Below are 27,338 nucleotides of genomic sequence, written 5' to 3' on the forward strand. Positions count from 1 at the left end.
TCTCTCTTGTGCCATAAACAAGAGAGAAAGAGAGAATCCACTTACATGGGGCGGGGGGCACATTTATATAGTGGAAAGAACCCTGGAATGTAAGTCAAGATATCTGAGTTCAAGCCCTGTCTTTATTATTTATTCATTGTGCGACCCTGGACAATGTCTCTCTCAGTCTCAGTTTCCTCAACTGTAAAAAAAAAAATGGGGTGAGGGCAGATGGACTAGATTATTTTAAAAGTCTTTTCCACATTCAAAGTTTGGTGACCCTTCTTTGACTCTCAATATTTTTAGAGGAGGTAGAAAATCTCTCTGCTCACCAAAGGAAAGTGAAGTTATAGAGTTGGGTCTGACTGTTCAGTACACTGTATTCTATGGCATCGTGGCATAAAGGAGTAGGACAGGGATGCAGAGAACCAGAGTCAGGTATTACAGAGTCGTTATAATTTGGTTCTTACATTTCCTGTAACAGCCTCTAAGATAGCATTTTTTCCAACTAGCTTCATTTTAGGTCCTCTGTCCCTCACAAATTTAGGCCTGGTAGCATAGAATTATCCTTAATGAGCAGCCATCCAGAATCACATATGGAGGGTCTGCCTAATATCAAGTGAAGGAAGAAATATTCTTTTCTTTTTGCCCCTAAAATAAGGTTGTGCTCCAAATCCACTAGGTGTAGAATGATAGTTGAAGAGATGAACCCTGATGAGATCTCTTTAAACACAGAAACCTTGGCCACTGTCCATCTTTTATCAAGCAACATCTGTAACACCATCGCAGCTATGAAATGTAACTTGGACAACTTCCTAGGTTAAAATGGGTTTTATACACACACACCCACACACACACACACACACACACACACACACTCAGAGGTTGGACATTTCAAAGAGAGCAATTTGAAGTTAATATTAAGTTTACCACTCCTTCTGTGCTGACTACCTCACTACCACTTGCACTGGCAGGATCCCAAAAAGGAAGTTAATTGCTATTCTCCTCCAGGTCCTAGGGGTCATCTAGGTATTTCCTCTGTTTTTGAACTCTACTATTGAGTCTGGTTACTGGCAGGATCTTCACTTTCTTGTCTTCCTTTCCAAAGAGCACAAGGACCTGATTAATTTCCTCTCTGGACCCATGTTGACCTAATATCAAGAAAGAACAAACCCAAAAGAAATAGTGGCATCCTTTGTCTGTGGACACATAAAGTGGAGAGAAGTAGTTTGCTGCTACTCCCTCACTAAATATCTCACACACTCCCTAGATGCCAGGAGGAAAAGAGCAGTGAACCAGTAGAAGGACACCACAACCCCTCCCCCCATTTTGCACACTCATTTAGATCTGGCTCAGTGACACATGAGTTATCAGTTCTGCTGACTAAACCATTTAGACCCTTTGTTACCATATAAGTACTAGCCCTTCCATCACTTATGACAAGAAGTAGAATCACCAAGCCTCCCCATATGATTGGGGTGGAACAAGACAGAGAATATTCATATGTGCTCTATATACTAAAATGAGGCAGTGAATATATGCACCTGCTTCAACAACTCCTTCTCTATTGGCCAAATCTCCCATTATATTAGCAAAAATAAAAGAAAACAAAGCAAACAAGTCTTCCCAATAATTACAATCATCCAAAAGTGAATTGCTACTCTTGGAGGTAATTAATAAATCAATAAATATTTGTTAAGCTCCTGCTATGTGCCAGGCATTATGCTAAACACTGGGGATACAAAAAAAAGGGACACAGCCCCTGCCCTCAAGGAGCTTACAATCTAATGGAGAAGAGAACATGCAAACAAGTATATATAAAGTAGGATATATAGCCAGCATAAATAAGAAAAAACAGAAGGAAAGCACTGAAATTAAGAGGGGTTAGAAACTATAGAAACTGGAAATTTGGTTGGGATTTAAAGAAAACCAGGGAGGTCAGTAGTTGCAGTAGAGGAGGAAGAGTATTCCAGGCATGAGGAACAGCCAGAGAAAATGTCATGAGCTAAGAGATGGAGTGTCTTATTTGTGGGACAGCTAAGAAGCCAGTGTCACTGGACTGAAAAGCACATGTAGAAGAGTAAGGTGTGAGAAGATTGCAAAGATAGGAGGGTGCTAGGTTATGAAGGGCTTTGAATGCTACACAGAGCATTTTATATTTGATACTGGAGGCAAGAGGAAGCCACTGGAGTTTATTGAGTTGCGGGTTGGTGGTGGTGGTGACATGATTGGACCTGCACTTTAAGAAAATCACTAGTAGCTGAGTGGAGTAAGAATGGGAGTGGATAGAGACTTGAGGCAGGCAGATCCACTAATAGGTTATTATGACCATTCAGGCATGAGGTAATGGGGGCCTGCACTAGAATCAGAGGAGAGAAGAGGACATTTTTCAGAATGTTGCAAAGGTGAAAGTGACAGGTCTTGGCAACAGATTGGATATGGGGTATGAGACATAGTGAGGAATTTAGGATGACTCCTAGGTTGTGATTTTCCCATCACTGGAGGTCTTCAAGCAGAAGACAGAGGGTTACTCTTTAGACATTTTCTAGAAGAGTTTCCTCTTCAGATATGGGTAGTCTAGTGATGGAACATAGAACTGGGAGTCAAGAAAACGGGGTTCATATTCTAGTTCTGAGGTTTATATTTCTAATGTAATTGTGAACATTATGCTTAACCTTCCTAAGCTTCATTTATTATTATTATTTGTGCTGTCTGTCTCATAGGGTCTGAAAGACCTGTAAGAAAGGCACTTTGTAAACCTTTAATTACTATATAGTCCTTTGTGAATTCCAGCTCCACCCCAATGGTAGGAGAGAAACTGGAAGTAGAAAGATCATTTAGGAAACTATGAAAATAGTCCAGATGAAAGATTTTAAGAGCCTTTATGAACATCATGCTTTGCTTTATGTCAGTAAAGAAAGTTAATGCAGTACTTAAAGTCCCAGAAAACATTGGGCATTCCATTAGTTATTCCATGGGCGGTTAGTTACAAACATACTTGGCAATTAGTATAGCCAAGTGTTCAATCTAACACTAAACATGCCAACTTTCCCTTCAAACTCAGTTTTCCTCCTGACTTCCAGATCTCTGTTAAAGGAGGTAATTCACTTTCCTCCAAAAGACTCAGGATCTAATTTGAACTGTTCTCTCCCTTTTTCTACTTATTCAGTCAGTTACCTAGTCATATTTTATTCTACTATATTACTATCACACATATTTTCTCCCCACTTACAACTCCTATCTAACTCATCCTAATTTAGGCCCTTATAATGTTTCATCTGGACTATTTTCACAGTGTCCTGAATAGTCTTTACCTTGACTTTCTCCTCTACTCAATACATCCTTCACATGGATGGCTACCAAAATAATTTTCTCAATCCATAGTTTTGGTCATATTCCAAAACCTTCTATAGCTCCTTGTTGTTCAGAAGATAAAATGCTTGAGTACCTTACAATCTTTGCCTCCATTTTCTCCTGCATTTACTTTTTATTCTAGTTCAATAAGTCTGCTCATCATAACTTCTATCATTCCACATTTTCCTGCCTTTGCTCATGTAGATCCTTGAGTCTGGAATGGCTTCTTCCCTCATACATCATTTCCTATGAAATCCTGGCTATATTTCAAAATATGCCAATATCCTCCAGGAAATCACCCCCAGAAGGTAATGTTGTCTCTGTCTCATCTGAATGCATGATCCTTAATTCATAATCCCCTTATATATTTATCATATTTTAACCATTTCATCAGATTCTTCTGTATATCTACGTGTGCATATACATATATGTTTTACTTCCTAATAGATCATAAGCTTCATGATGGTAGCTGTGTTACACACAGATGTTCAAAAAGCATTTGTTGGAGTAGCTAGGTGGCATGGTGGAGACAGTACCAGCTTTGGAGTCAGGAGGACCTGAGTTCAAATTCAGCCTCAGATACTTATTAGCTGTGTGACCCTGGGCAAGTCACTTAACCTCAATTGCCTCCCAAAAATTAAAAAAAAAATTAAAAGCATTCATTCAATGCTATCTTGCTTTTTTGTTAAAGTAGAGAATTTAGAGAGGCAGCATTGTATAGTGGAAAGAGTGTTTTGAATCAGAAGACTTTGGTTTAGGTCTTACCTCTATGACATTTGTGTATTTCCTGTGTGATCTTTGGCAGGTGTCTTAACTCTTCTGGGACTCTGATTTATTGAAATGCCTTCAAGATCAGCTGTGCCATTCTCCCAGTTCCTTACATCTGTATCAAAATTATAGAATATTCAAGCTAGAATAGACCTTAGAACTTTCAATGTTTATAACTAGACATTAATATACTAAAAATTCAAGGACCTCTAATTTCATTGGAGTTAATGTTCCCTACAGTAATGCAGATCTATAGTTGAATCGATGGTCTTTGAGAGTTTCTGTGGCCAAAACAGTCAGCACCTTGCAGCTAACTTGGTGATGAGCCTTTCTGTACTTAGCTAGGTTGGTCCATGGACAACAGATGTGCAATCCATCATTGGACCCATACTCAAAGGCTTCCTAATTTGGTAGAACCCAGTAGAGCTTGCCCTCTTCAGGAATAGCCTTCAAGAGTTCAGGTCATCTCCTCACCACACAGAGACATCAGATTAGGGCTCTAATGGAGGGACCATGACAACAATTACAATGATAACTGGTATTTATATTAGAAGTTTATAAAGTGATTCATGCACATTATCTTGTTTTTTAACCTTTTAATACTGAAAATAGAACACGTAAGATTAGAGATGGAGTAGACACAAGAAATTATCTAGTCCAATGTCTTACCTTTACATACAAAATACAAAGAAATTGAATTCCAGCAGAGAAGGTGAGGTTTCACAGTGTGGCACAGTGAGTTAGGGCCAAGGTGGGACTCAGTGTGTCTCTTCAGTCTGAATTGCTTGTTTTCCCTGCTCCACCATAGCTACCTCTCATCTTTGAAAACTTCACCCTATACCATCAGACTTCTTTCTCACAGATGGTCAAATCTACCAATGAGAAATAGGGAAAAGGGGGGGAAAAACCAAGTCTGTATCGGAACCTTGGCAAAGAATGGAAAAATTGATTAAATTCTTTCATTAGAAAAGAATATTAACAAAGCTTCTCTGGCTCATTTGGAGAACAAGGAATTCATGAGCAAAAGGGTAGCTATAGGCAACATTCCATGGGCAAGAAAAGAAGGGGGGAAAATGATTACGGTTTAAAAAAATTAACTAGTGAATGGAATGTTAACCTCCAACTGGGGAAGTAATTGTATTATAATGGTGATATAAAAAACTATCAACCAAAGAAATGAACCTGAACAAAAGCGTTGCTAAACGTCAAGAAAGTGTGGTTACCTTTCCGGTTTGTATGCTCTTTACTTTTTTTTTTCCTTTTTATCACTAACTCAATGCTCTAAGATTTCACCATTCTCCGAGATGAAGACCATTTTTTCCTATTCTTTCAGGCCCTAAGAAAATGCAGTAATGTCTCTATTAATGTCTGAGATAATTTGTCTGAGAACAAAACTGTTTAATAAAATTCTGGGTCCCAAATGTGTCAGGGAACATTATAGACTTGTCAGGTGAATCAGTAGCAGTAGCACTTGAGGTAGATGTGATAATGGTATGCCAGGAAGAGTTTGCTACCAAGAAGGACAGGGCATACTATACGATGTGTATCTGGGCCTATCACTTTTCTGGCATGGCAAAATCAGGAGGGAATATGGCCAACCCATTATGTGATAACACCAAAAACCACTTCAAGAAGCCAAAACTCTGGAAAGACAGGTTGAGGCCAAAAGCTCTCCAAAACTTTCTTTTTTCCCTCCTGATCCAGTATCAGCTATAACTTCTGAAACTGAAACTGGGGCCCCTTCTTATCTGGACTCCTTAGATTTTAGCACTCTGAGAAAATTTAGCACTCTGAGAGAACTCTTCTCTCCATCTAGCCTGGCTCTCTGGTTTAAATTTGTTTGTATTCTAACTTAATTCCACCTTTCTGATGCAAGAAGAAAACAGCTTCTCTATAGCACTTCTGCTTGTCCTAATCATTAGTTCTACATATCAGCCCTCTACAGGGTACATTAAGTAAACTTGCTTCAATGGAGAATAGGCTGTGTTTGAGGGACTAATGGAATGTATATATCTAAAGGTGGGGGTCATATTAAGATGGACTTTGAAATTCAGGCAGAGAACCTAAGATTTGAGAAATTAGATGCATATAGGGCTAGTATTAGCTTGGACATCTAGGGTATACATCTCAGGTGTCCAGCCTCCATGTCATTTGGTGGGGGCTAGTCCTGAGAAAGTCCTGGGTACTCTAGAAGTGATTTAGTGAGGATAACCTTTTGTGTTAGGCTCAAGATTAGTCTGATGATTTCTCAGAACAATACATATCAAAGATATAGCCCCTATCTTTCTCAAAAAGGTCTTGTCATATAAAGAATGGTCCCAATCAGTGAGGCAATTCCAGACACAGCCACAGCAAATCTTATAGCTCCCTAGGCCTCTTTTCCTGAAGCTGGCATCTTGAGTGAAACTTCTAGTTGAAGACTAGAGGAAAATGATCAAAAGGTGACTCTGGTCCACCCTAAACCCCAAAGATTCAATAAGGTGTGAGCTACATTTCCAAGTCAGCCAACAAAACAAAAGGCAAAAGTAAGTCTACATGACAGCACCTAGCTACGATCCACCAGTAAAAAACTCCATTTTTCCTCCTCCCCAAATCTCCCACAATGCACTGATCACATAGGGTGTTAGAAATATGGTTTCAGTGGGAGGAAATTACAGGTTTCTCCCTATAAAGACCACTAGGCTTATTGTCCCCTTGCTGCTTTCTATTGAAAGTATTAACAGCACTCTCTCCTATTCATTCCTTCTTTTCTAGGAGAAGGCTTTCAGGAACACTCTGAATACTTCTATAGAAACATTCTATCCAAGAAAGGGGTGTGAAAATTCTCTTCTACTTATCAGGTAACAGCCTCCGGTATCTATTTCCTCCATCAATCAGATACTACCAACATCCCCATTTCTGCCAATAACCCAGGATCTCCTCTACCCCAGATTTGTGACAATTCAGGAGAACTCTATGGCTTGTGGTATATGAAACATGTGATTCATCTTCCAGGTTTATAGTATTCTCAGTTCATTCATCAGTGGGTTCCATCATTAGCACCTAGTCAAAACTCATTCACTGTGTTCTCACAGTGGGACTCTTCTCCCTACTGAATTTGTTGTTTCTTCCTACAACTGTATCTGACAGTGCTTTTTGGACAGCCTGAAGTTCTTTCTCCAGGCATCATTTCCAGTTCAGCAAAGCTAACATCTGCTATGTGTATAGAATATATCCACCAGAAACACCTGTGGGGAAATATATATAAGCCACTTTAAATGTGGCGCTCTTAAGAACAGACTGTATTGTACAGTTTTTGGCAGACTCTGCCATCAGCAGGAATTGAACCCAGTCCTGTTTCAATTGTGCTGGAAAGCAGTGAAACTATTATTTGGGGCCTCAATTTACTTGTTCAACTCTCCATTAGTCTGGGGGTGGGGATAGTGTAGTATGCACTGGTAAACTATACCTAAATTGCTAGCCTCTTGGGTATGTACTTTCAGGATCCTGGTAATAAACAGGAGTACCCTACTTAAAATAACCTGCCCAAGAAACCTGTGCAGTTGAACCATACCACCCTCCTTTAAAAAAAAGAAAAAGAAAAAAAGCATGTGGTTTGAAGAGTTGAATGAAGCTTGAGGCATAGAATCACGATATGATTGGGAGTCATGGCATACGGCCACACAAATGATAGTGTTTTCCTGAAGTAGGGCCAGATCTCTTATGAGTTACATAGAAGGTCCTAATGATGGGGTGTGGCCCAAGCCGAGGTCTTTGCCCCTTGCCCCAAAGGGAATCTGGCTCCCTTGGTCTACTGGCCCCAGCCCCTCATCTTCCTTTGAAAGCCTTAGCTTACCTTTTAATCTTATTCAGATGTGCCTTTGCCCCTCCATCTAAAAGAATCTGGTTCCCTTTTGTCTATGGGCCCCAGAAAGCCCTTACTATTGTCTCAAATTGTTCCTTATCGGCTCCCCTTATCTCCCTTTGGAAGCCTTAGCCTTCACCTTTTGGCCTTACTCAGATGCCTTCCATCTCCCTCCATTACAGGCCCCATAAAACACTTAAACTACTCCTCTTATCTCCCTTCCTGTTCCCTCCATTAGCTATTCCCCTCGTCTATTCAATCTCTCAGACCTCCCCAATTAGAATTCTTACCTAGACTCTTTTCCCAACCCCCTTCCCTGGCCACCCAAAGTTACTTTAGTATTTAAGATCCACCCTGGCCCCCATTCAGAGGCTGACAACCTCATGCTCAAAAGGCTGAGACCTTCTCATGCCCGCTCGTCCTTACCTGGCCTATGCGATTTATCATTAATAAGCTTTTACTCTGGCTTGAAGAAGATTTCAGTTGAATTCATTCAGGCAGGGCCCGGTACCACGATTTTGGGGTTGCAGCACCCCAAAAGTCCTACACCTCTTCACTAACAATGGTTGTAGAATCCCCCCCTGGCTTTTCATTGATATGTCTTGGTGTTTTGGAATTGGTCTCAGCCTCACACGTGATGTTGAATATCTCACACTTAGGCATACTACCATATAATGGTGCTGGATTAAATTCTTAGTCTTCACTATCTTGGGCTATCTGGATAACCAATCTTTCTTTTTGCCATGTGAGAGAACTACATTCTACCCTTAGAAATGTTGCGTCCTGGATTTTCTGAACTGTCTTGTTGTTATGGTTAGTACTGTGGGGGCAAATAGTGATTCCTACCAGGTCTGTGTCTTCTTAGTCTCCAAAATTTAGGAATGATCTTTTTTTTTAAAGATTTTTTTACCAATTAATAAGCATTTGTTTTCTCTGCCTCACACTTCAATTTTTACAATTAAAAAGAAGAAGAAAAGGCTCATAACATACAAAGTCAAGGAAAACAAATTCCTCCATTGGCCATACCAAAAAAAAAAAAGTGTGAGAGATGATCTCTCAGAAGTGAATCAATGGCTCTTGTCAATATTTCTTGATTGAAACCCTCCCCCGCTCCGAGCCTGTTTTTTTTTAAATGCTTAGTAGAAAGAATAGTCCTGCCTCCAACCTGGACTGTTTGTCCTTGCAAAACGTCCTGCCTTTTCCTGTCTCTGGGAAAACCTGTGTAACTTTACTATTAGGCTTACTAAATAAGGACATGTACGTTTGTATTGGCTATACCGTGTTTCCTTGTTCTTTGTCTTTGGGAAAGATTTTTCGGGCCTAGAATGTAACCCCACCTCCCAGCCAATGGGAACAAGGGATAGTGGTGGGTGGAGGTTTGTTTGCATTAGGGTATATAGTCTCATTTCACTTTCTGTGCCTCCCCTCTCTCCTACTGGGAGCCTACCAGAGGAGCAGACGCCCCTTCTTGCGAGATTGAAATAAAAAGTAACCTTTGCTTCCACCTTGAGAAGTCTCTGAGTTTAATTGATTTAGAGTCGCTGTGCCACACAAAAAGTATGTCTCATTCTTCAGCATCTTCAGTTTATCACCTCTCCGTTAGGAGATGGGTGGTATAATTCATCATCAGTTCTCTGGAAGTATGTTTGGTCATTGTGACCACATTTTTTAAGTCCCTCAAAGTTCCTTTTAGAATGTAATTTTTACAGTATAGTTTTTTTCCAGTTCTGCTCACTTTACTCTGCATCAGTTAATACACAGTCTTCTCCATTTTCTCTGAAACTGTCCCTTTTGATGAGGTGTACATGTTAGGGGTGCTGGCACCCCCAAAAATGTGGGTCCTATCAAATGAGTTTGACTCAACTATTCTTTTAGCCGAAGACAAAGTTTTATTAGAGATAAGCCAAACAGGCCAGACTCTTAAGGAATCTGAATGTTAGTGACGCCCATAAGCAGGTATGAGGAAATCTCAGCATTTGAAAGGGGGCCGGGATGGATCTTATGTACAGTCAAGTAATTTTGGGCGACCAGAGGAGGGACTGGAAGAGGATCTGGGTGACTGGGGAAGGAGTTTAGGTAGAATGGGAGTGTCTGGGAGGTAGAAAACGAAGGGCTAGGCTTTATTAGGGTAACAAAGAACTGGAAAGAAGAGGTCGAATGGGGTCTGGATAAGATCAAAGGTGAGATCAAAGAGGAGGCTTCTTCATTAGTATGTCAAAGACTGGGCTTCTTCATTGGGGGATCAAAGGGAGATAAGGCCTAGGAGAAGGGAAAGCTGGTCTATCAGAATAAGAATAAGAGATAAGGAAAGGCCAATTGAGCTGAGTATAGCCTCAGGCAACTGTTTGAGACCAGAATGAGGTCAAAGAAAGTTTAAGGGTTTTGGGACCCAAATTCTTTTTGGGGTGTAGGGCAAAGGTCTCAGCTTAGGCCCATACCCCATCACTTTTTATCATTTCTTATAGCACAAGAATATTCCATTACCTTTATATACCATAATTTGCTTAGCCATTCTCTAGTTAATCTGCACTGCTTTAATTTTCAGCTCCTTTCCACTGCAAAAAGAGATAGTATAGTTTTGTTTGGATAGGTTGATTTTCCTTTTGATCTCTTTGGGGTATTGATCTGGTAGTGGTTTTGTTCTGTGGAAAGCTATGTACATTTTAGTTACTTTGGAAACATTATTGCTTTCCAGAATAATTGTAACAAATAAAGTAATCATAATTATTCTGTGGGGGCAAGTCACACTAGGGGTGGGAGACAACATGTAGACAGGTAACGCATATGGCCAGCTGACAGAAGTGAGGAATGTGAATGAAGGGAGTTGCGTGATAGAGAAGGTGCAGGAGCAGGGAAACAGCTAGCTGGGAAATTTGTGCTTCTCAGCCTGTGGAACAACAGCCTGTGGAACAAGAAGAACCCCTCCCTACTTCACATTGCTACCACTTGCTTCCTCCACAGATCTTCCCATTTAATCCATTGGTCTTCCATAGCTAGGTTTCTTTCTGGAGGTTGTCTGCTGCTTTCAGCTGCTCTCCCTTGGTCTCCCTTTGTTGCAATGAAGCCTTTTCCCCTCAGGGAAAGAATTCCATCAGTAATTTTCCACAATAGCCCCAGAGATTGGCTTAGATCTTTTGTCATTCAGGTATAAGCTGTAAATAGCCAGGGAAGACCTTCAGCATTAAGTCTGTCTTTTGAACTCCTCTGATTTTTTCTGAGCTGCTACTCTTTGAGCTCATTCTGATGTTTGACAGTGTACAGAAATTCCTTTCAATTTCTTTCCACTCCTGTCATGCCAATTGTGGACCTTGAAAGTCATTCCTTAGGAACAAAGATGGAAAGGGGGTTGGGTAGAAGTTGGAGAGTTTCTTCCTGCCTTCCTAAGAGTAACAAATTTACTGATCTCCCAATAGAAATGTCTTTTGAATTTTAGACAATTATACAATTTCTTGTGATAGAAATGTACCTTTTTATCCTTCATTCAATCAGGAATCAGTTTTGTTTTGTTTTGTTTTGTTTTTTCCTGTGGGCCAATATACGATGGTGTACAGTCTTGACCACATTCCATACACGAGCCCAGAAATACTTACAACCATCAAGGAATATAAAACAAAAAGACTGTCTTTGCCCTGAGATTAGAGCTACCCAAACAGTCTTGCTATTGCCTTTCTTGATCACTTCCTGTAGTCTAAAATTCCAGTTAATCCTATTTGAAACTCTTCTTCCTTTTCTATGATGACTAGGTTCACTATAAGTTCAAGTTATCCAGTCTCAACTGATTCATCATTGCTGTACAGCAAAACGTTTTCTCCCTTGAGACTCTATGTTATTTCCCTCCTCAAGCCCCCAATATCTCTTCAACCATCATCATTCTCAGCAGATATCCTTCCCTCCTGTTTACTGAAAAAAAAAACCCCAAACACCCCAACACTGTAGGCTATTTGTGGCTCTTTTCTCCCCCACTTTCAGAATCTTCCCTCCTCTTCTCCTTTGCTCCTTTCTCCCTTGTCCTGGCCAAGGTCAGCTGCTAGACTTGTCTTAGAACCCAGCCCCACCCAACTTCTTCAGGAGCTTGTTCCATAAATCATTCATTTTATTTCATTTTTATTTTCTCCACATCTGTACACTCTCCATCTTTAAAAAAAAAATTCATCATTCCTTAGTTTTATTATTTATTTATTTTGGCTTTGTATCCCTAGCATCTAACACAATGCCTTGTATCTATCAGTCTCAATAAATTTTGTTTAAATTTTATTAGCTAAACTTCACTTGACCTCTTTTCTGCCTACACACATGGTGCCTTCTTGTTTCTTTAGGCCTTTGTCTCAGACGTGGCACTAGCCAATACTAGCCCAATGTATTCTAGGCTTCCCCTTTGTCTTTCCTGGCCTGGCCTTGCCCAATTACCTTTGAATTCTACTTTGACAACACTGAAAACAGCAACAAAATTATAATACACACATATAGCAATGCATAGCAATCTGGAATCTGCTAAGTGCTTTCCTCACAACAAGTGAATAGTGCAGTTATTATTATGCCTGCTCTAATAGATGAGGGCCTGCAAGAGAGTAGTGGTTTTGTGAGGGAAGAGAATGGGACATATTGGAGACACGCTGTGAAGGTAAAAATGATAAGACGTGGCAACAAATTGGATGTGTGATGTGAATACAACTGAGGAATCAATTGAATACTAAGGTTGCAAGCCTGAGTGACTGAGAGTCTGGATGGTGGTACCCCCAGCAGTAATAGAGAAGTTCAGAAAAGGAAAGAGATTTTTGGGGAAAATGATCAGTTACTGTTTGGACGTGTTGAGTTTGAGATGCCCAAGGAATATATAGTCCAAATTGTACAATGAAGAATAGGTGATGTGAAACTAGAGTTCATTAGATTAAGGCGGGATGAATCTGCTAATCATCAACACATAGATTATAATTGGATGTATGGGAGATGGTGAGATCTCCAAGTTAAGTAGTATGTTACACAGTGAGATTATTTGAGGCAGGATTATGAACCCAATTTTTTTTACTCCATCACTCCATACACTACACTACCCAGTCTCTCAGGATCTGCCCTTTGTTTAAGATTTCCTTAATGACCTTATCATACCATATTTTGCATCAGAATTCTCTGTGATTGTGATTTCTTCCTTCACTAGGTACTGAGTCTCATCTAGGCTTTGAATCTCACCCAGGAGAACACAGTGCTCTGAATATAGCAGTTATTTAATTGTACTCAATTTGTGAAATTGAATTGAATAGAGATGAAGGGCACTGGACTGGATTAGCACAAAGAACTCATGGAAGGGAAAGAATAGTAGTCTTGGGGTAAGGGAATACCTGAGTTAAAATCCCAATCTTTACTGTTTTTGCAGATCAGGGCAAGTTGTCTTTTATTGTAAGGAAAATGCTTTATGAATATGAGAGCACTATATAAATGTTAACCTTGTTACAAAAAATACATCATTTTAAGTCTATGGGCAATAGAATGACCCCTAAGGTCCAAGTAATTTCCTAGTCTTTGACTTTAGGGAGTTTATTTCAGATGAAAAGTTTCATGAATTCAGTCACGATTACTCTGAACACCCAGTTAGGAAAAAAAAAATTGAACATTAATTCCTAGGTTCAGCTCTCTACCTAAATTTACATTCATATCCATTTCTAGTTAACCCTCGTCTCTTTGTTGTTGAGGAAAATTTTAATTTACTGGAAATGTTTTAGTAGTGATTTTAATTATAGTGTCTGTGGCTAGAAAGAAACTGGGAGAGAAAGTTGGGAAAACAGTCAACCTTTTCTCAGGACTTCTCTCACTCCAGGTCTTCTATTCCAATGCCATTTGGCCTGTGGAGTCAATGACTTCTCAACATCTCCCTTATCTGTCAAAGCTCAGTACTACCCACGAAGCTCAATAGTGAGTTAGAATTTTACACTTGTTGCAAACCTTTTGAATGAATGATCCTGTAATATTTTGATAATTTATAGATGATCCCTGGGGCATAGCTAGGCTGCCTCAGCCTCTCTGAACATAATCTTATATAACATCACTAAAATTTGAAGGTCTTTTCCATACTTAGCCTATAAGAAAGATTAATTGACTGGGCATTCTATGGTTTACTTTAAGTGAGGTGGAGTTGAAATCAGCAGACCCACCCTTACAAAGGCAAAACTCCTATTGGTTGAATAGCATTAAATGATTAGTCCAGTTCTCCAGTTAATTTCATAAAGACACACAGGGCACTTGTTTCACATTGATATAGGAAAGAGAGGTTTCTTTGCTTATAGTGTGAATGTTTCAGCACTTCTGTGATGCCAGCGGAATCATACTGTCCCATAATGTCAAGAAGGATCTGCATACAAGCTATAAATTTAATTACTCTTTCATCTTGTTCAGTTGTTAAGAATAAGAATAACAAAAAGTTTCATTCCCTTTCCCAGAATTCCATGTATTTCTGTTGTTAGAAGTTGTACCTATTTGGGAGAGGGGACAAGGAGGAGGGAAGTGGAAGGGGAACTGCAGCTCACCAGGTAAGTCACAAATTACATGTTGAGATATGTCCCTGTAGACATGGAAGAACATCTGTAAATACCATCAACGTGAATCCTCTTCCTATAATTCAACCTGAAAAAAAAATGTGTTTGAAGACATATAATGGGACACAGCTGGCTGGAAGTCACTTACATCCTCTTGGCATCTAAACTGCATCTTGACAGACAAAGGTGATGCAGAATGAATGTAAAAGATGTAGACTACCAATGTGGGCAAATCAGACCCACCCACATCCCTGTTTTTCTTTAGCAGGAGCAATGTGTGGTTTCTTTGTGGATATGAGTTTATATACCTTTTTTTTAAGCTCAGAATAACCTGAATCATTACCATCTGTCTCCACTTTACAGGTTGAGGCTGCATCCATATGATGCCAAAACCTCTGGTTAGTAAGTTAATAATATAATCAATCATCCAGATGTTTTACCTCCAGGAAGCCAAAGAATCCATTTGACTGCATTTTATATTGAATAGGTAGCTAACTACAACCAAGTAATAAGAAGTACTCACCAATTAATTTGATTTGATGCCAAACTGTCTTCAGACCTGCTTTCACAGACACAATATGTGACTTACTAGATGTCAGCAACCAAGTTGAGTATTTTTTCCAGGTACTCAGTCTCTCTTAGTGACCTCAACAGTTTCCATGAGTTTAATGACCATCACCATGCAGATGACTTTCAGATCTACGTATCTGCCCAAGTCTCTTTTCTGAGTTCCAATACCACATCACCATTTCTAACTAGGTGTACCAGAGACATCTCAAACTCAACATGTCTAAAACAGAACTCATTATCATTCTTTCCAAACCTACCATTTATGATATATGAAGAGGTGACCCTTCTTGCCAAGGCAAACTCTTCTATATACCCAAGTGATCCCATTTCATCACATTTTCTTCAGCATATTGTTCCCTCTCTATCATCCCCCTTTTCACAAATTTTCAATCTTTCCCAGCCTTCTCAATGCTCAAAAAAAAAAAACCAAACAAACCCCAAACCCTCACCTGATGCATCCATCTCCTATATTTTATGATCCTAGTTATCATCCTATATTTTTTCCTATCTTTTGTGGCTAAATCCTTGGGAAAAAAAATTGTATAATTGATGCCTCAATTTCCTTTCTTCTCTGTGTTCTGGATTCTTACCTTATCATTCAACTGAAATTACTCTCTCCAAATACGCCAAAGATCTCTTAATTGCCCAGTCTAATGGGATTTCTCAAAATGGATCATTCTTGACTTCTCTGCAGCCCTTGACACTGTCAGTCACCTTCTCCTTGATACTTTTTTCACTCTAGATTTTTATGACACCATTCTCTCATACTTCTCTTCCTATCTGTCTGACTGCTACTTCTCAGTCTCTTTTGCTAACTGTGTCTCCTAAAGCTCTGCCCTGATCCCTCTTCTCCTTCTGCACTATTTTACTTGGTAATCTCATCTACTACAATGAATTCCATTGGCATATCTATACAGATGATTCTCAGATCGATTTATCTTTCCTCCTGACCTCTAATCTCACATATCCAATTGACTATTGGGTGCCTTGAACTGCATGTCCCATAAACATCTCAAACTCAACAGGTATGCAACCAAACTTCTTATCTTTCCTGCTTGAATCTTTGGTGTCATTCTCAGCTCCTCATTCTGTTTCACTCCCATATCCACTCAGTTTTCAAGTCCCATTGATTTTATCTTTGCAAAATCTCCTTTGTCTCCCTTCTCACCTTTGACACTACCATTACCTTTTTGCAGACCCTCTTCATCCCCTGTTTCTTTAAGTCTCTCCCCACTCTGGTCCATCCTCTAATCAGCTATTGACTTGATCTTAAAGCAAGAGATGTCTCTCTCCCACCCCCATTCAACATGCGCCAGGGCTCCCTGTGACATCTAGGATCAAATATAAAATCCTCTGTTTGGCTTTTAAAACCCTTCATCATCTAACTCCTTTCTGCCTTTGCAATCTTCTTACATCTTATACCACATACTTTGCCATCCAGTGACACTGGTCTTGCTGTTCCTTCTACAGGATATCCCTACATGCATTTTTACTGGCTGTTTTCCATATCTGGAATGCTCTTCCTCCTCATCTTCCCTTCCTGGCTTGCCTGGCTTCCTTCAAGGCTCAGCTACAACCCTAACTTAGGCAAGATGTTTTTTCTGAGTTCTCCTTAATGCTGGTGCCTTCTCTCAGAGATTACCTTCAAATTTTCATGTGTATATCTTGCTAGTAAACGGTTATTTGCATGCTGTCTCTTCCATTTTTTGAGGGCAGGGACTGTTTTTGTATTTTTTTTTGTATCCCCAGTGCTTAGTTTGCTGCTTAAAAATTGGTTGTCCTTTTGGGGCAGCTAGGTGGCGCAGTGGATAGAGCACCAACCCTGGAGTCAGGAGGACCTGAGTTCAAATCCAGCCTCAGACACACAACACTTACTAGCTGTGTGACTCTGGGCAAGTCACTTAACCCCAATTGCCTAACCAAAAAAAAATAAATAAAATTGGTAGTTGTGATTATTGTTGTATTGTTATTAGATGAAACACACTCTAATGATCCAAAATTCAATTCAATATATGTATACATACATATATAATATATTTATATATATATAAAATACCATTTACTATGTTTAATATACTGCAATGGATATATAAGTTGCAAATATAAAACCAAAATAGTTGCCTCTATTGAAGGAGCACATGTCTCTACGCCTCTGTTCTGTGAGTTGCTATGGCAAAAAAAAAAAAAAAAGATCAAAAAGTTCATCATCCAATGACCAAGGCTTTGAAATTGAACCTCTTGAAATTTACTGGTCTGGGTATCATACAGTTCTGGTCTCCTTTAAGCCTTCAGAGCTTTATATAATCTGCTAGAGCTTGTGTCCTCTGCCTGGCATATAGCTTTGAGAACCCAAGGTCTCCTTCATACTATCATAAGTCAACAGGGCACAACTTTAATGGAGACAAGCAGGATATATAAAAATATTACATCTCCAAGGCTATCACAGAATTAACAATTCTAGCTGAAAGGGCATCTGGAGCATTGCATATTTTTGAGGAGGAATGGAATAAATTAATGCTTTTGATTTGCTAAACTTTTTAGAACCAGAACCCTTTTGGCATTCAAATATATTAATCAAACTTATTTTAGTATACCCATCTGTTCTCCAAATCACAATCTACTGTGGGTTTTCATTTAGAAGGATGACATTTACACTTCTTTGGTCTCAAAAGTAGAATTTTTTTTTAATATCAGATATCAACAAGAGCATTAGTTGGTATGTGGACTGACTGAATTCAGGAATAGGCAATGGCAAACTAAATAAACAAGGGAAGTCTCAGTGATGAGAGGTTATAGTGTTACTGAGGAAGCTAATGGTTCTTTTAATCAAGCTCTGGTTAATCAAGGAGTGCTCTTTTCATAATCAATAACTATTTTTGTGCCTATGTGATTCCACAGAGAGTTACTCAAATGAACAAGGTGAAGTTTTCCAATTATTTTGAAAAACAATTCAGAACCCTGAACGATAAAACAAAAACAGAGAATCAGGATGTACCAAAGCTTTCTGTCATAAATCGTCTAGCAAATCAGCATGTAGATTATTCCAGGCTCACGTTGCCTGCTTTGATATTTAAAACCACTTAAAAATTCAGTCCTTACAAATTATCTACAAATACATTAAACTCTCAAGGAACCTGCAATATTAATTGTTGACTGGGGATTTCGTGGTGCAAACAAATTATTCCGACAGAATAATGTGTCTACTTGTTTGTTGTGTTTCCCCAGGAGGTAAAACAATAAATTTCAAACTTTAAAGTCACCAAATTTATTTGTCTTTTGGAATGAGAAATTTCTTTCTTCCTTCATCTGCAGCGAACCAAAATGAACCTTGCATGAGGAAAACACTCTCAAACTCAGAGGAAAAAAAATTTAGCCCTCTGAACTGCTACCTTGCCAAATAGATTCCAGGTGGGTCAGAGAAGGGTAGAATTTTAGAGTTACAAGTCTTCTGTCTAATCTGCATGTGAGCAAGAATCCTTTCTTCAATACTGCAGCTAATAAATGGTCGTCTACTCTACATTTGAACACTCAGCAATTAAGTGGTGTAGGGAATACAGCATTGGACCTGGAGATAAGAGTTCAAATTCTGCTTGAGGCAATTTCCAGGTACATGTGCCTAGGCCTCTAGAGGGCTCAGTGGATAGAACATCAGGCCTGGAGTCAGAAAGACCTGAATTCAAATCTGACCTCAGACACTCACTAGCTAGGTGACCCTGGGCAGGTCACTTAACTTCTGTTTACCTAATCTAGCAAGGAGGAAATGGCAAACTACTCCAATGTTTTTGCCAGTAAAATCATATACAGGGCCATGAAGAGTCAGACTTGACTGAACAACAACAACCTGGGCCATTCCCATCCTCTCTGAGATTCAGTTTCCTCCTCTTTTAAATGAGGATAATAATACAGAGTTGTTTTCACAATCAACTAAGACAATGTATGTAAAGTGCTTTGCAAATCTTAAATTGCTATATAAACATTGCCTATTATAACCTCTGGTGGGTCTGTGTCTTAATTTCTGCCCTGACTTGTAAGTCAAGCCCCATTATAAAACTAGCTATGGACTTTGGGATTCTCATCTCAACTAATACTCTAACTGGCAAGTCAGATTCCCAAGGCAACATACATCATCTCCTCAGTGCTCCCTTCACTGCCAGCAGAGAGATATATAGACACACACACACACACACACACACACACACACACACACACACACACACAGAGGCAAAGAGAGAGATAGAGACGGAGAGACAGAGACAGAGACAAAGAGAGAGTTTGCTTTGGCATGTTAGTGCATTTGAATGACAGTTCTGGCTCAGCAGTCAATCAAGTCCATTTCTTTACTACATGGTGGCTCCAATACAAGGATAGAACACTTGCATATGCTCTGAACTAGAGAGCAGAGACCTTCCATTCTACATCATTGGCCACTTTCAGAAGCAAGCTCACCAAACAGGTATGCTATAAGGATTGAGCCCTCATTCATTGACCAGTTTCCCACTTCATACATGTTAACTATCATTCTTTAAAATTTCCATGATGAGGAACTCACTACCAACCCCTAAAGAAAATTCAGATCCAGTTTTCAATTGCTCTAATTCTTCGATAATGTTCCTTTTCACTGAGCTGCATCTTTCTCTTCCCAGTTTTCATCCAGTACTCTTCATTCTGCTCTCTAGGGCCAAGCAGAACAAGCATCATCTCTCTTCTACATGACAGCCCATCATATCCAACAAACAGAATGCTTTCCTTCAGGACAGGGACTGTTTCCTCTCTGTCTTTGTAACCCCAGCTCCTCACACAACACTTTGTACATAGTAAGCACTTAATAAGTGTTTGTTGGATTGAATACCGGCAGGTGTCTAAGGAATAGAATGAAGGGTTCAGACAGAGCTCTATTTCTTTGCTAAAAAAAATAAAGAATTCAAATGAAAAGGAACCCCTAAAAATGAAGCATTTCACTGTTTATTTTTCCCACAATATCTGGTTTAAATCCTTTTCCCCTGGAGAAGTTCCCCACACCATGCCTCTAGCAATCCTGACACTTGTACCAGATGACTTAGACTCTAAATGACCAAGAGAAGTGTGGCCATCTGAGAGGAGCTCAATTGCCTGGTCTTGTTCTTAATCAAGTAAAATAAAAACAAGAAGAAATTCAAAATCATGATTCTTCTTTCTTTCCACTCATGGAGCAAGGAGTATTTCCATGCTTTCTAAGGTGAATTCCTTTTGCTGCATCCTTGATTCCCCCCAGTCTGCCCACTTGATGGCTTTTCTCCAATAACCATCCCCTCTGTCTTCATCTTCAATCTATTCTTCTCCGCTGGCTCATTCCCAACTTCTAATAAATATGCACAATTTTCAGTACTTAAAAAAAAAAGAGGTGTCAGTCCTCTACTGAATCCACCTACTATGTCTCTGACTGTCAATTTTTGTTACTGTTGTTTTTTTATAAAGTTTTCTCTACTCAAAGCTCCCCTCTCCTCACCATCTACCTTCTTCTCTGCACAGGGCAGTTGGATTTCTGTTCTAATTTCTCCACTGAAAATGCACTCTGAGGAGTCACCAATGACCTCCTAATTGCCAAGACCAGTGACCTCTTTATTAATCTGTATCTTTCTTTACTGTTCTGAAGTGTCCTGTTGTCTTGTTAAGAATGAGTCTGACCATGCCACTTCCTGGCTTGAGAATCTTTGGTAGCTCTCCATCGCCTCTAGGATACAGAAATCCCTGACTATTGCATTCAAAACCTATCACCATGTGGCTCCAACCTATCTTTTCAGATTTATTACACATTACTCCCTTAACAAATTGGTTTACTTTCTGTTCTCTGACTTGATCTTTCCATTTCCAACCTCTCTGCCTTTGCCCAGGCTGGCTTTCATGTCTAGAATAGACTATAAGGACTTTTCTCACCTTCTTAGGACTCTTTGCTTCCTTCAGGATTCAGCTCAGGAGGCACCTTCTACAGTAAGTTCTTAAATTGGGATGTATGGACCTGTCCTAATGGGTCTGTGGGCAGATTTCAGGGTTGCCAATGAATTTAGATTGAAATAGTTCACATCTTCCTTTTTCTCTTACCTTTAACTGAAATCTAGCATTTCCTTCAATTGTGAATGTAGGCAACAAAGCATTATTTTGAGAAAGTGTCCATAGGCTCTCCAGAGTGTTGAGGGTTCCATGACCCAAAAAGGTTCAGAACCCCTTCTGTACAGGAAGCTTTCCTCCACCTCCTTATTGCTAGTGTTCTCTCTTCAAATTATCTTGTTTTGGTTCTTTGTTTATGTATTCTATCCCTAGTAGCATGTAAGCTACTTGAGGGCAGACACTGTTTTTAATGGTTCCTTTACTTGGGAAGGGGAAATAATAATTATTATAATAATCATAATAACCAAAATAATAAGAAAGAGGAGAACAAGATGATCAATTAGCATTTTGATAGAATTTGAAGATTTGCAAAATACTTTATATGTGTTATTATTCTGTTTGATCCTCATAAGAATCCTGTGAGGTAGATACTATAATTATACTCTCTAGAGGATCCTCCCTTCCTCTCCACCCCTCACCCTGCCCTGCCCCTAGCCCGTAGCTCTTCCCAAGCAGACCCATAGGTGGTTTGCCAACTTCAAATTTTGACAGACATTTATTAAGTACCTACTATGTGCCATTCACTGTCGTAGACATTGCTGGAGATATGATGATAAATAATACCTGGCCTTTGCCATTACGGCGCTCATATGGGAGGAATCTAACTAGGTTTCTGTTAATATGGCAAGTCAGAAAGTGTAACACCTTAGGGAGATTCTGCTTAATAACGTGACTATTATTATCCTCCACAAACATCCTTATTTATGCTTTTCTACTATTTATGTGATTATAGTCTCAGGCTCCCTGTGTGTTAGACTAGCATCCTGTGGTTGGGGAATAGAGAGAGGATGCTGTGGTTTATAGGCAAAGAAACATAAGATATGGTCTGACAAGGATGTGCTAAAGACTCCCATGAAATTTTTTCAAAAAAAATGTATGTATGCCTGTGTGTATATGTATATATGTATATACATATCACACACACACACACACACACACACACACACACACACACACACACACACACACATATATATGTTTCCTCTTTTCCCTGGACCTTGGGAGGGAAAAAAAATAAAAAGGTGTTAAACCTATACACACATATAGATACATGTATGTATGTATGTGTGCATGTGTGTGTGTGTATATGTATATATATGTGTGTATGTATCTATATCTATCTATCTATCTATCTATCTATCTATCTATCCATCCATCTGTGTTTCCCCTTTTCCCTGGACCTTGGGAGGGAAAAAAAAATCCATAGCAGGTGTTAAAACAATGCAGTGTGAGGCAAATGTCCCTAATAGAGCCAAGACAATATGTGCCTTAGAAAGCAGTATGGAGAGAGCCATCTGTATTACCTCTCGCCTTGAAAAGAAACCAAAAATTCTTCCTTATCTACAGCAATTTCTGTTATGCCCTCCTCCACCTCTCCCCAACAATGACTGAGGAGGGCACTACACACTGCAAGGAGAAGAGCCTCAGTCTAGGAATCAGATACTTACTGCTTATGTGACCTTGAGCCAGTCACTGAACTCCTCTGAGCTTACGTTTCCATATCCATGAAATGGGGATGGATGAAACTTAAAAGTACCTGGCTCATAGGACTGTTCTGAGAACAAGTGCTTTTTGTAAATCTTCAAGTGCTGCATAAAATGTGAATTATACAAGGGAAATTAATAATGTAAGGAATGACAGCACAGTAGGAAAGAACTGGGGTCACAGGGTAGGAGATTAGCTGATTGGGTAGCAGCCTTCTTCCACATCGTGTGTGTGTGTGTGTGTGTGTGTGTGTATGTGTGTTATAATCTACACTTGTGATTTTTTTTGGTGTTGGAAATTTCCAATGTGTAAACAAACACTAGCAGCCCAAGCTGGGGTAATGGATAGTGTGCAAGACTTAGAGCAGGAAATAATGGAGTTCAGATTCTGTCTCAGATATTGACTAGTGGTGTGACCTGAGCTTCTCCGTGTGACATGACTTCTCTGTGCTTAGCTTGCCTCATCTATAAAATGGGGATAATTATGGCCCCTATCCGCCAGGGTTGTTTCGAGAATAAGATGAGATAATATTTGCAAAGTGCTTTGCAAGCATTAAAATGATATATAAGTGGTAGCTTATTATTATTATTATTATATGAAATTTCCCTGTAACTTAGGCAGTTAGAGAGTTGTGTCGCACAAAGAGGGAAGTGGCTTGTCCAGGCTCCAGTAGGTAGTGTGTGTTACTGGTGGTGCTCGAATGGCAGGTCTTTCTGGCAGTAAGAAGTGCTTGAGCCTCTCATCCACATTAGTGCTATCTCATTATTCCAGAGGTTCCCAGCTGTGTTCATAATTAAAATCTAGGCTGTAAACCCCCATAATTAAAATAGTGATAAGGATAACAATAACACTAATAATGGTTAAGAGTGCTGAACAGTTCATAATCATACAAACGATTTTAGGGTTTGCAAAGTACTTAACACGCAATCTCTTAGTTGGGCCCAACAACAGATTGTGGGGAAGGTAGTTCCATTTTATTGATGAAAAAACTGAGATAAATGATATGCCCATGGAACTTCATAGTTTAGCAAATCATGGAGGCGGGAAAACAAAAGAAAACAAAACATTAAAGACTTTCTTTTCTCTCTGTCTCTCTGTCTTTTTGTCTTTATCTCTCCGACTCCCATAACAATTCATGGAATCCATTCATTCAGGTGAGGAGAATCTGCGATCTGCTTTGATGAAATCTCAGATCTTTTGAAATATTCATGCAGTCAAATCTTCCTCTGCTGCAAACAAAGGATCTATTTTCCATTTAGGAAATGCAGGATGTTGTTAGGGATATTCACAGCTGACTTTGATATAGAATTTGATGTAATTATTATTAACAACCACTAGAGTTCCAGTGTGATCACTGTGAAAATGTTGTTTATGATGGTGACGGTATCTAGCATTTACCTAGTGCTTTAAAGTTTACAAGGCACCTTACATACATCCTCTCATTTGATCTTTCCAACAACCTTGTGACATAGTCATTATTGTCGCTATTCCTATTTTAAAGACGGGGAAATTGAGCTTGGGAGAAGATGAATGACTTACCTGGGGTCATACAGTTAGTAAGTGTCTGAGACAGGATTTGAACTCGAGTATTCCTGCCTAGGGACAGGTAGGTGGCACAGTGGGCTGGGAATCAGGAAGACTTGTTTTCGTGAGTTCAAATCTGGCCTCAGACACTTGCTATGTGATCCTGGGAAAGCCATTTAACCTTGTTTGCTTCAGTTTCATCATCTGTAAAATGACCTGGAGGAGGAAATAGCAAACCACTGCAGGATCTTTGCTAAGAAAACCCCAAATGAGGTCACTGAGAGTCAGACATGACTCAAAACAAACTCCTCACTCTAAGTCTAGTACTCTATACCCTATGACGCATAGTTGCTACTGAGTCCATTAGTCAGTCAAATATTTATGAAACACTTACTACAGGCATGGAGGGGAGAAGGTATAAGAAGGCTGGGAAAATAGGAAAGGGCTAGATTATGATTATATCAAACAATGGAGTTTATAGTTGATCCTGGAGGTCATAAGGAACCAATGGACCTACTGTGAGACATCTTATAAGCATTCTTGTATGCTTAAACTTCTTTAGTTTCTCAAATTTTTGCTTGACTTCAGACTACATTTTGTATGGCTACTTACATCATGCTGCCAAACATCATCACCCCATACTTACCAGTCTTGGAGGCACTGTCTGTTTTCAGAATTTTCTTTGTGTATAAGCTGTTCTGAGAACAGATATTTTGCCTCAAATGACCATGTCTTGCTTCTGGCTCCTCATCAAGGGAAACATTCACTCTACAGACTTCCCTCTTCCAGACCTGGCCAGCCTACTCACACTGAAGTGTGCCATTAAGTGTCATTGGCTGCATCTCTTGGCTAGACTGCCCTATGCCCTATAACCAGCTACAACCAAGGGAATAATACAACATTCATGATAGAATGTCATACCTCTCAAAGAAGCATTTTTCTAACCATAGCTCTATTTCACATTATTTCTAGAATCTGAAAGTAAATTCTCATAAAAGTCACCACAAAGTACAATGGTCTCTCAATCAGAATATTTTCTCATTTTTCCATTTTATTTGTGAAATGATAAATAAAAGATAAAAGTCTTCCTTTGATATATTCTCCAGACATAGAGATGGCTATACTAAAGATAAAAATCTTTGGTGGATCCTACCAAGCTGAAATGGTACAGGTCCAATGACAGAATGTGCTTACTTCCAAAGGGCCATGTTGGCTAAATGTGCAGAGGTTCATTACCAGAGGTTGGCCACCAAGCAATGGATTTAGGGGGCCACAGTGATTTCTGAAGGGGCATAAAAATACAAAGTGACTTTCACTTCTGTGAGTTCTCCTTTGGCATTTACAGTGATGGTTGAAGAATAGTAGAATGTGTGTCACGGCAACCTAGAATTCGTACAACTCTTATGCTGTCTATACAAATTAATCTAACTGTGGTACTTGTAATATGTGATTTTTGGACAGAGCAATGAATTTACATAGCCTTGGAGTTTCTGAATGACATTCAGTGATACCCTTTATTCAAAGAACATTAGGAAGATCTCCTAAATATATTGGCTCTTTTTGGAGAATAAATGGAAAAAAATGGATAAGAATTCCAAAATGAGATGCTATGGTAGGATTCCAATAAAAACCAGTCGGTGGAATACCTGTAACTGATGAACTTGTACAGTTTGTTTCCTGTTTTTGCTGTTGTGATTTTAAACACGTTAGAAATTCTTCAGTGGGTTCTATTGGTATTGTTTTTTTTTTAAGGAAAGAAAGATGAAAGAGGTACAAAGTACATGTTGTTGGTAGGTCACTCAAGGCAGTCCCTTGGAATTTTAAGTTTGATACTAAAAAAAAAAATTAGAAACTGATAAATCCATCAACAGTTAACAAAAAAAGGAAGTTTATTTAGATGCAGTATAGTAAAGGTATTTAATAAGGCTACAGGGCTTAGCTCCAGTGGAAGAGACCACTCCTCCTCTCTATATGGTAACCAGTATCTACAATTAAGAAGGGTATGGTGGCTCATAAGGCCTTGATTCATCTACCAATTCTGAAGACTCCCTAGGCAGACCTTTTATTCCCTCAGGTAACCAAGAAGCAGTTCAATATGGCCTGAGCCCAACAGGAATCAACTTAAGCCCTTTCAATCAAGTCTTGGGATAGCTTACTTTCCTTTTAAGCAAAGAACTAGTCATGTTGTAAGGGGGGGGGAGCAAGAAGGGATGCGTAACTGTGGTAGATATTGATCCCATCACAGGATGCATATGGAATTGCTCAATTTCCAGTGAGTTATTGAGTTTCCATCATAATTGTTCACATTAGCCATGCATTCCTGTATACCCTGACAAAGAACTTTGGGCAGGTAACAGAATAAACATCAAATAGATACAAAGAAGAACTAATGAGACATGATTCCTACTGGCTTGGAGTCATGTCTTCTGTCCTCATTCCTAACCTGTTATTTAGCAGAAGGAGGCTGTTTGTGTTTTTAATCTTTCATCCTTTTTAGAGCCTAAGAACACACTATCTGACACTGTTGTAAGTGGTCCTTTTAAAAAATACAGCAAACACTGTTCTTTCATCGCCCACACAGAAACTAGGAAATAGGACCGCACCATATGGAGTCAGTTTGTAAGAATGATGAATGGGCCCACCTGCTAACACCAATTGGATCACAAAATTAAAGCAACTGGGAGAAGGAAAAGGAGAAACTGCCAGTAAGCACGTGTTTTTATTCTTCTCGCTGAGCTCAAGATCCCATGGAGAGCTTAATATGAGTCAATAGAGAACTCTGAGAAAAGGGACAAAATGCACTCATAAGTGACCTCTGTTCTTTCTGCTCTATTCCCCAATAGATATTGGCAGGTTATAGTCTTTCTTTCCTTTTCTTATTAAGTGAGTGACACCGAGTCTACACACACTTCAATACCACCACAGATACTTTTTTTTTAAACTCCTACATAGCTAACTACAGGGCCAGATGTGAATGTGAGAGAGAAGCAGTAGAGTATGATACAAAAAAAAGCACAATCATTTGAATCATATGATCTGAATTCAAGTCCTAGCTTCAATACTTACTATTTGTGATAATAAAAAGAGATAATAATAATAATAATAAAAAGAGATAAAGAGAAAGAAACTGGAAGGAAGAAGGA

At 39.3% G+C, this 27,338-nt stretch overlaps 1 long non-coding RNA gene across 1 annotated transcript in view; it reads right to left on the reverse strand.

Annotated features, from left to right (window-relative positions):
- The window catches only part of LOC110192156 (uncharacterized), a 128,932-nt gene that overhangs the window by 66,984 nt on the left and 34,610 nt on the right, over window positions 1-27,338 (reverse strand). The window contains exons 2-3 of the long non-coding RNA XR_013484541.1: window positions 4,771-4,973; window positions 4,099-4,216 (exon numbers count right to left, since the gene is read on the reverse strand). This is a non-coding gene — a long non-coding RNA (uncharacterized LOC110192156). The remainder of the gene's footprint in view (window positions 1-4,098; window positions 4,217-4,770; window positions 4,974-27,338) is intronic.

The sequence above is a fragment of the Phascolarctos cinereus genome, unplaced genomic scaffold, assembly GCF_003287225.1.
Source record: "Phascolarctos cinereus isolate Bilbo 61053 unplaced genomic scaffold, phaCin_HiC Scaffold_2;HRSCAF=192, whole genome shotgun sequence".
Lineage (NCBI taxonomy): Eukaryota > Metazoa > Chordata > Mammalia > Diprotodontia > Phascolarctidae > Phascolarctos > Phascolarctos cinereus.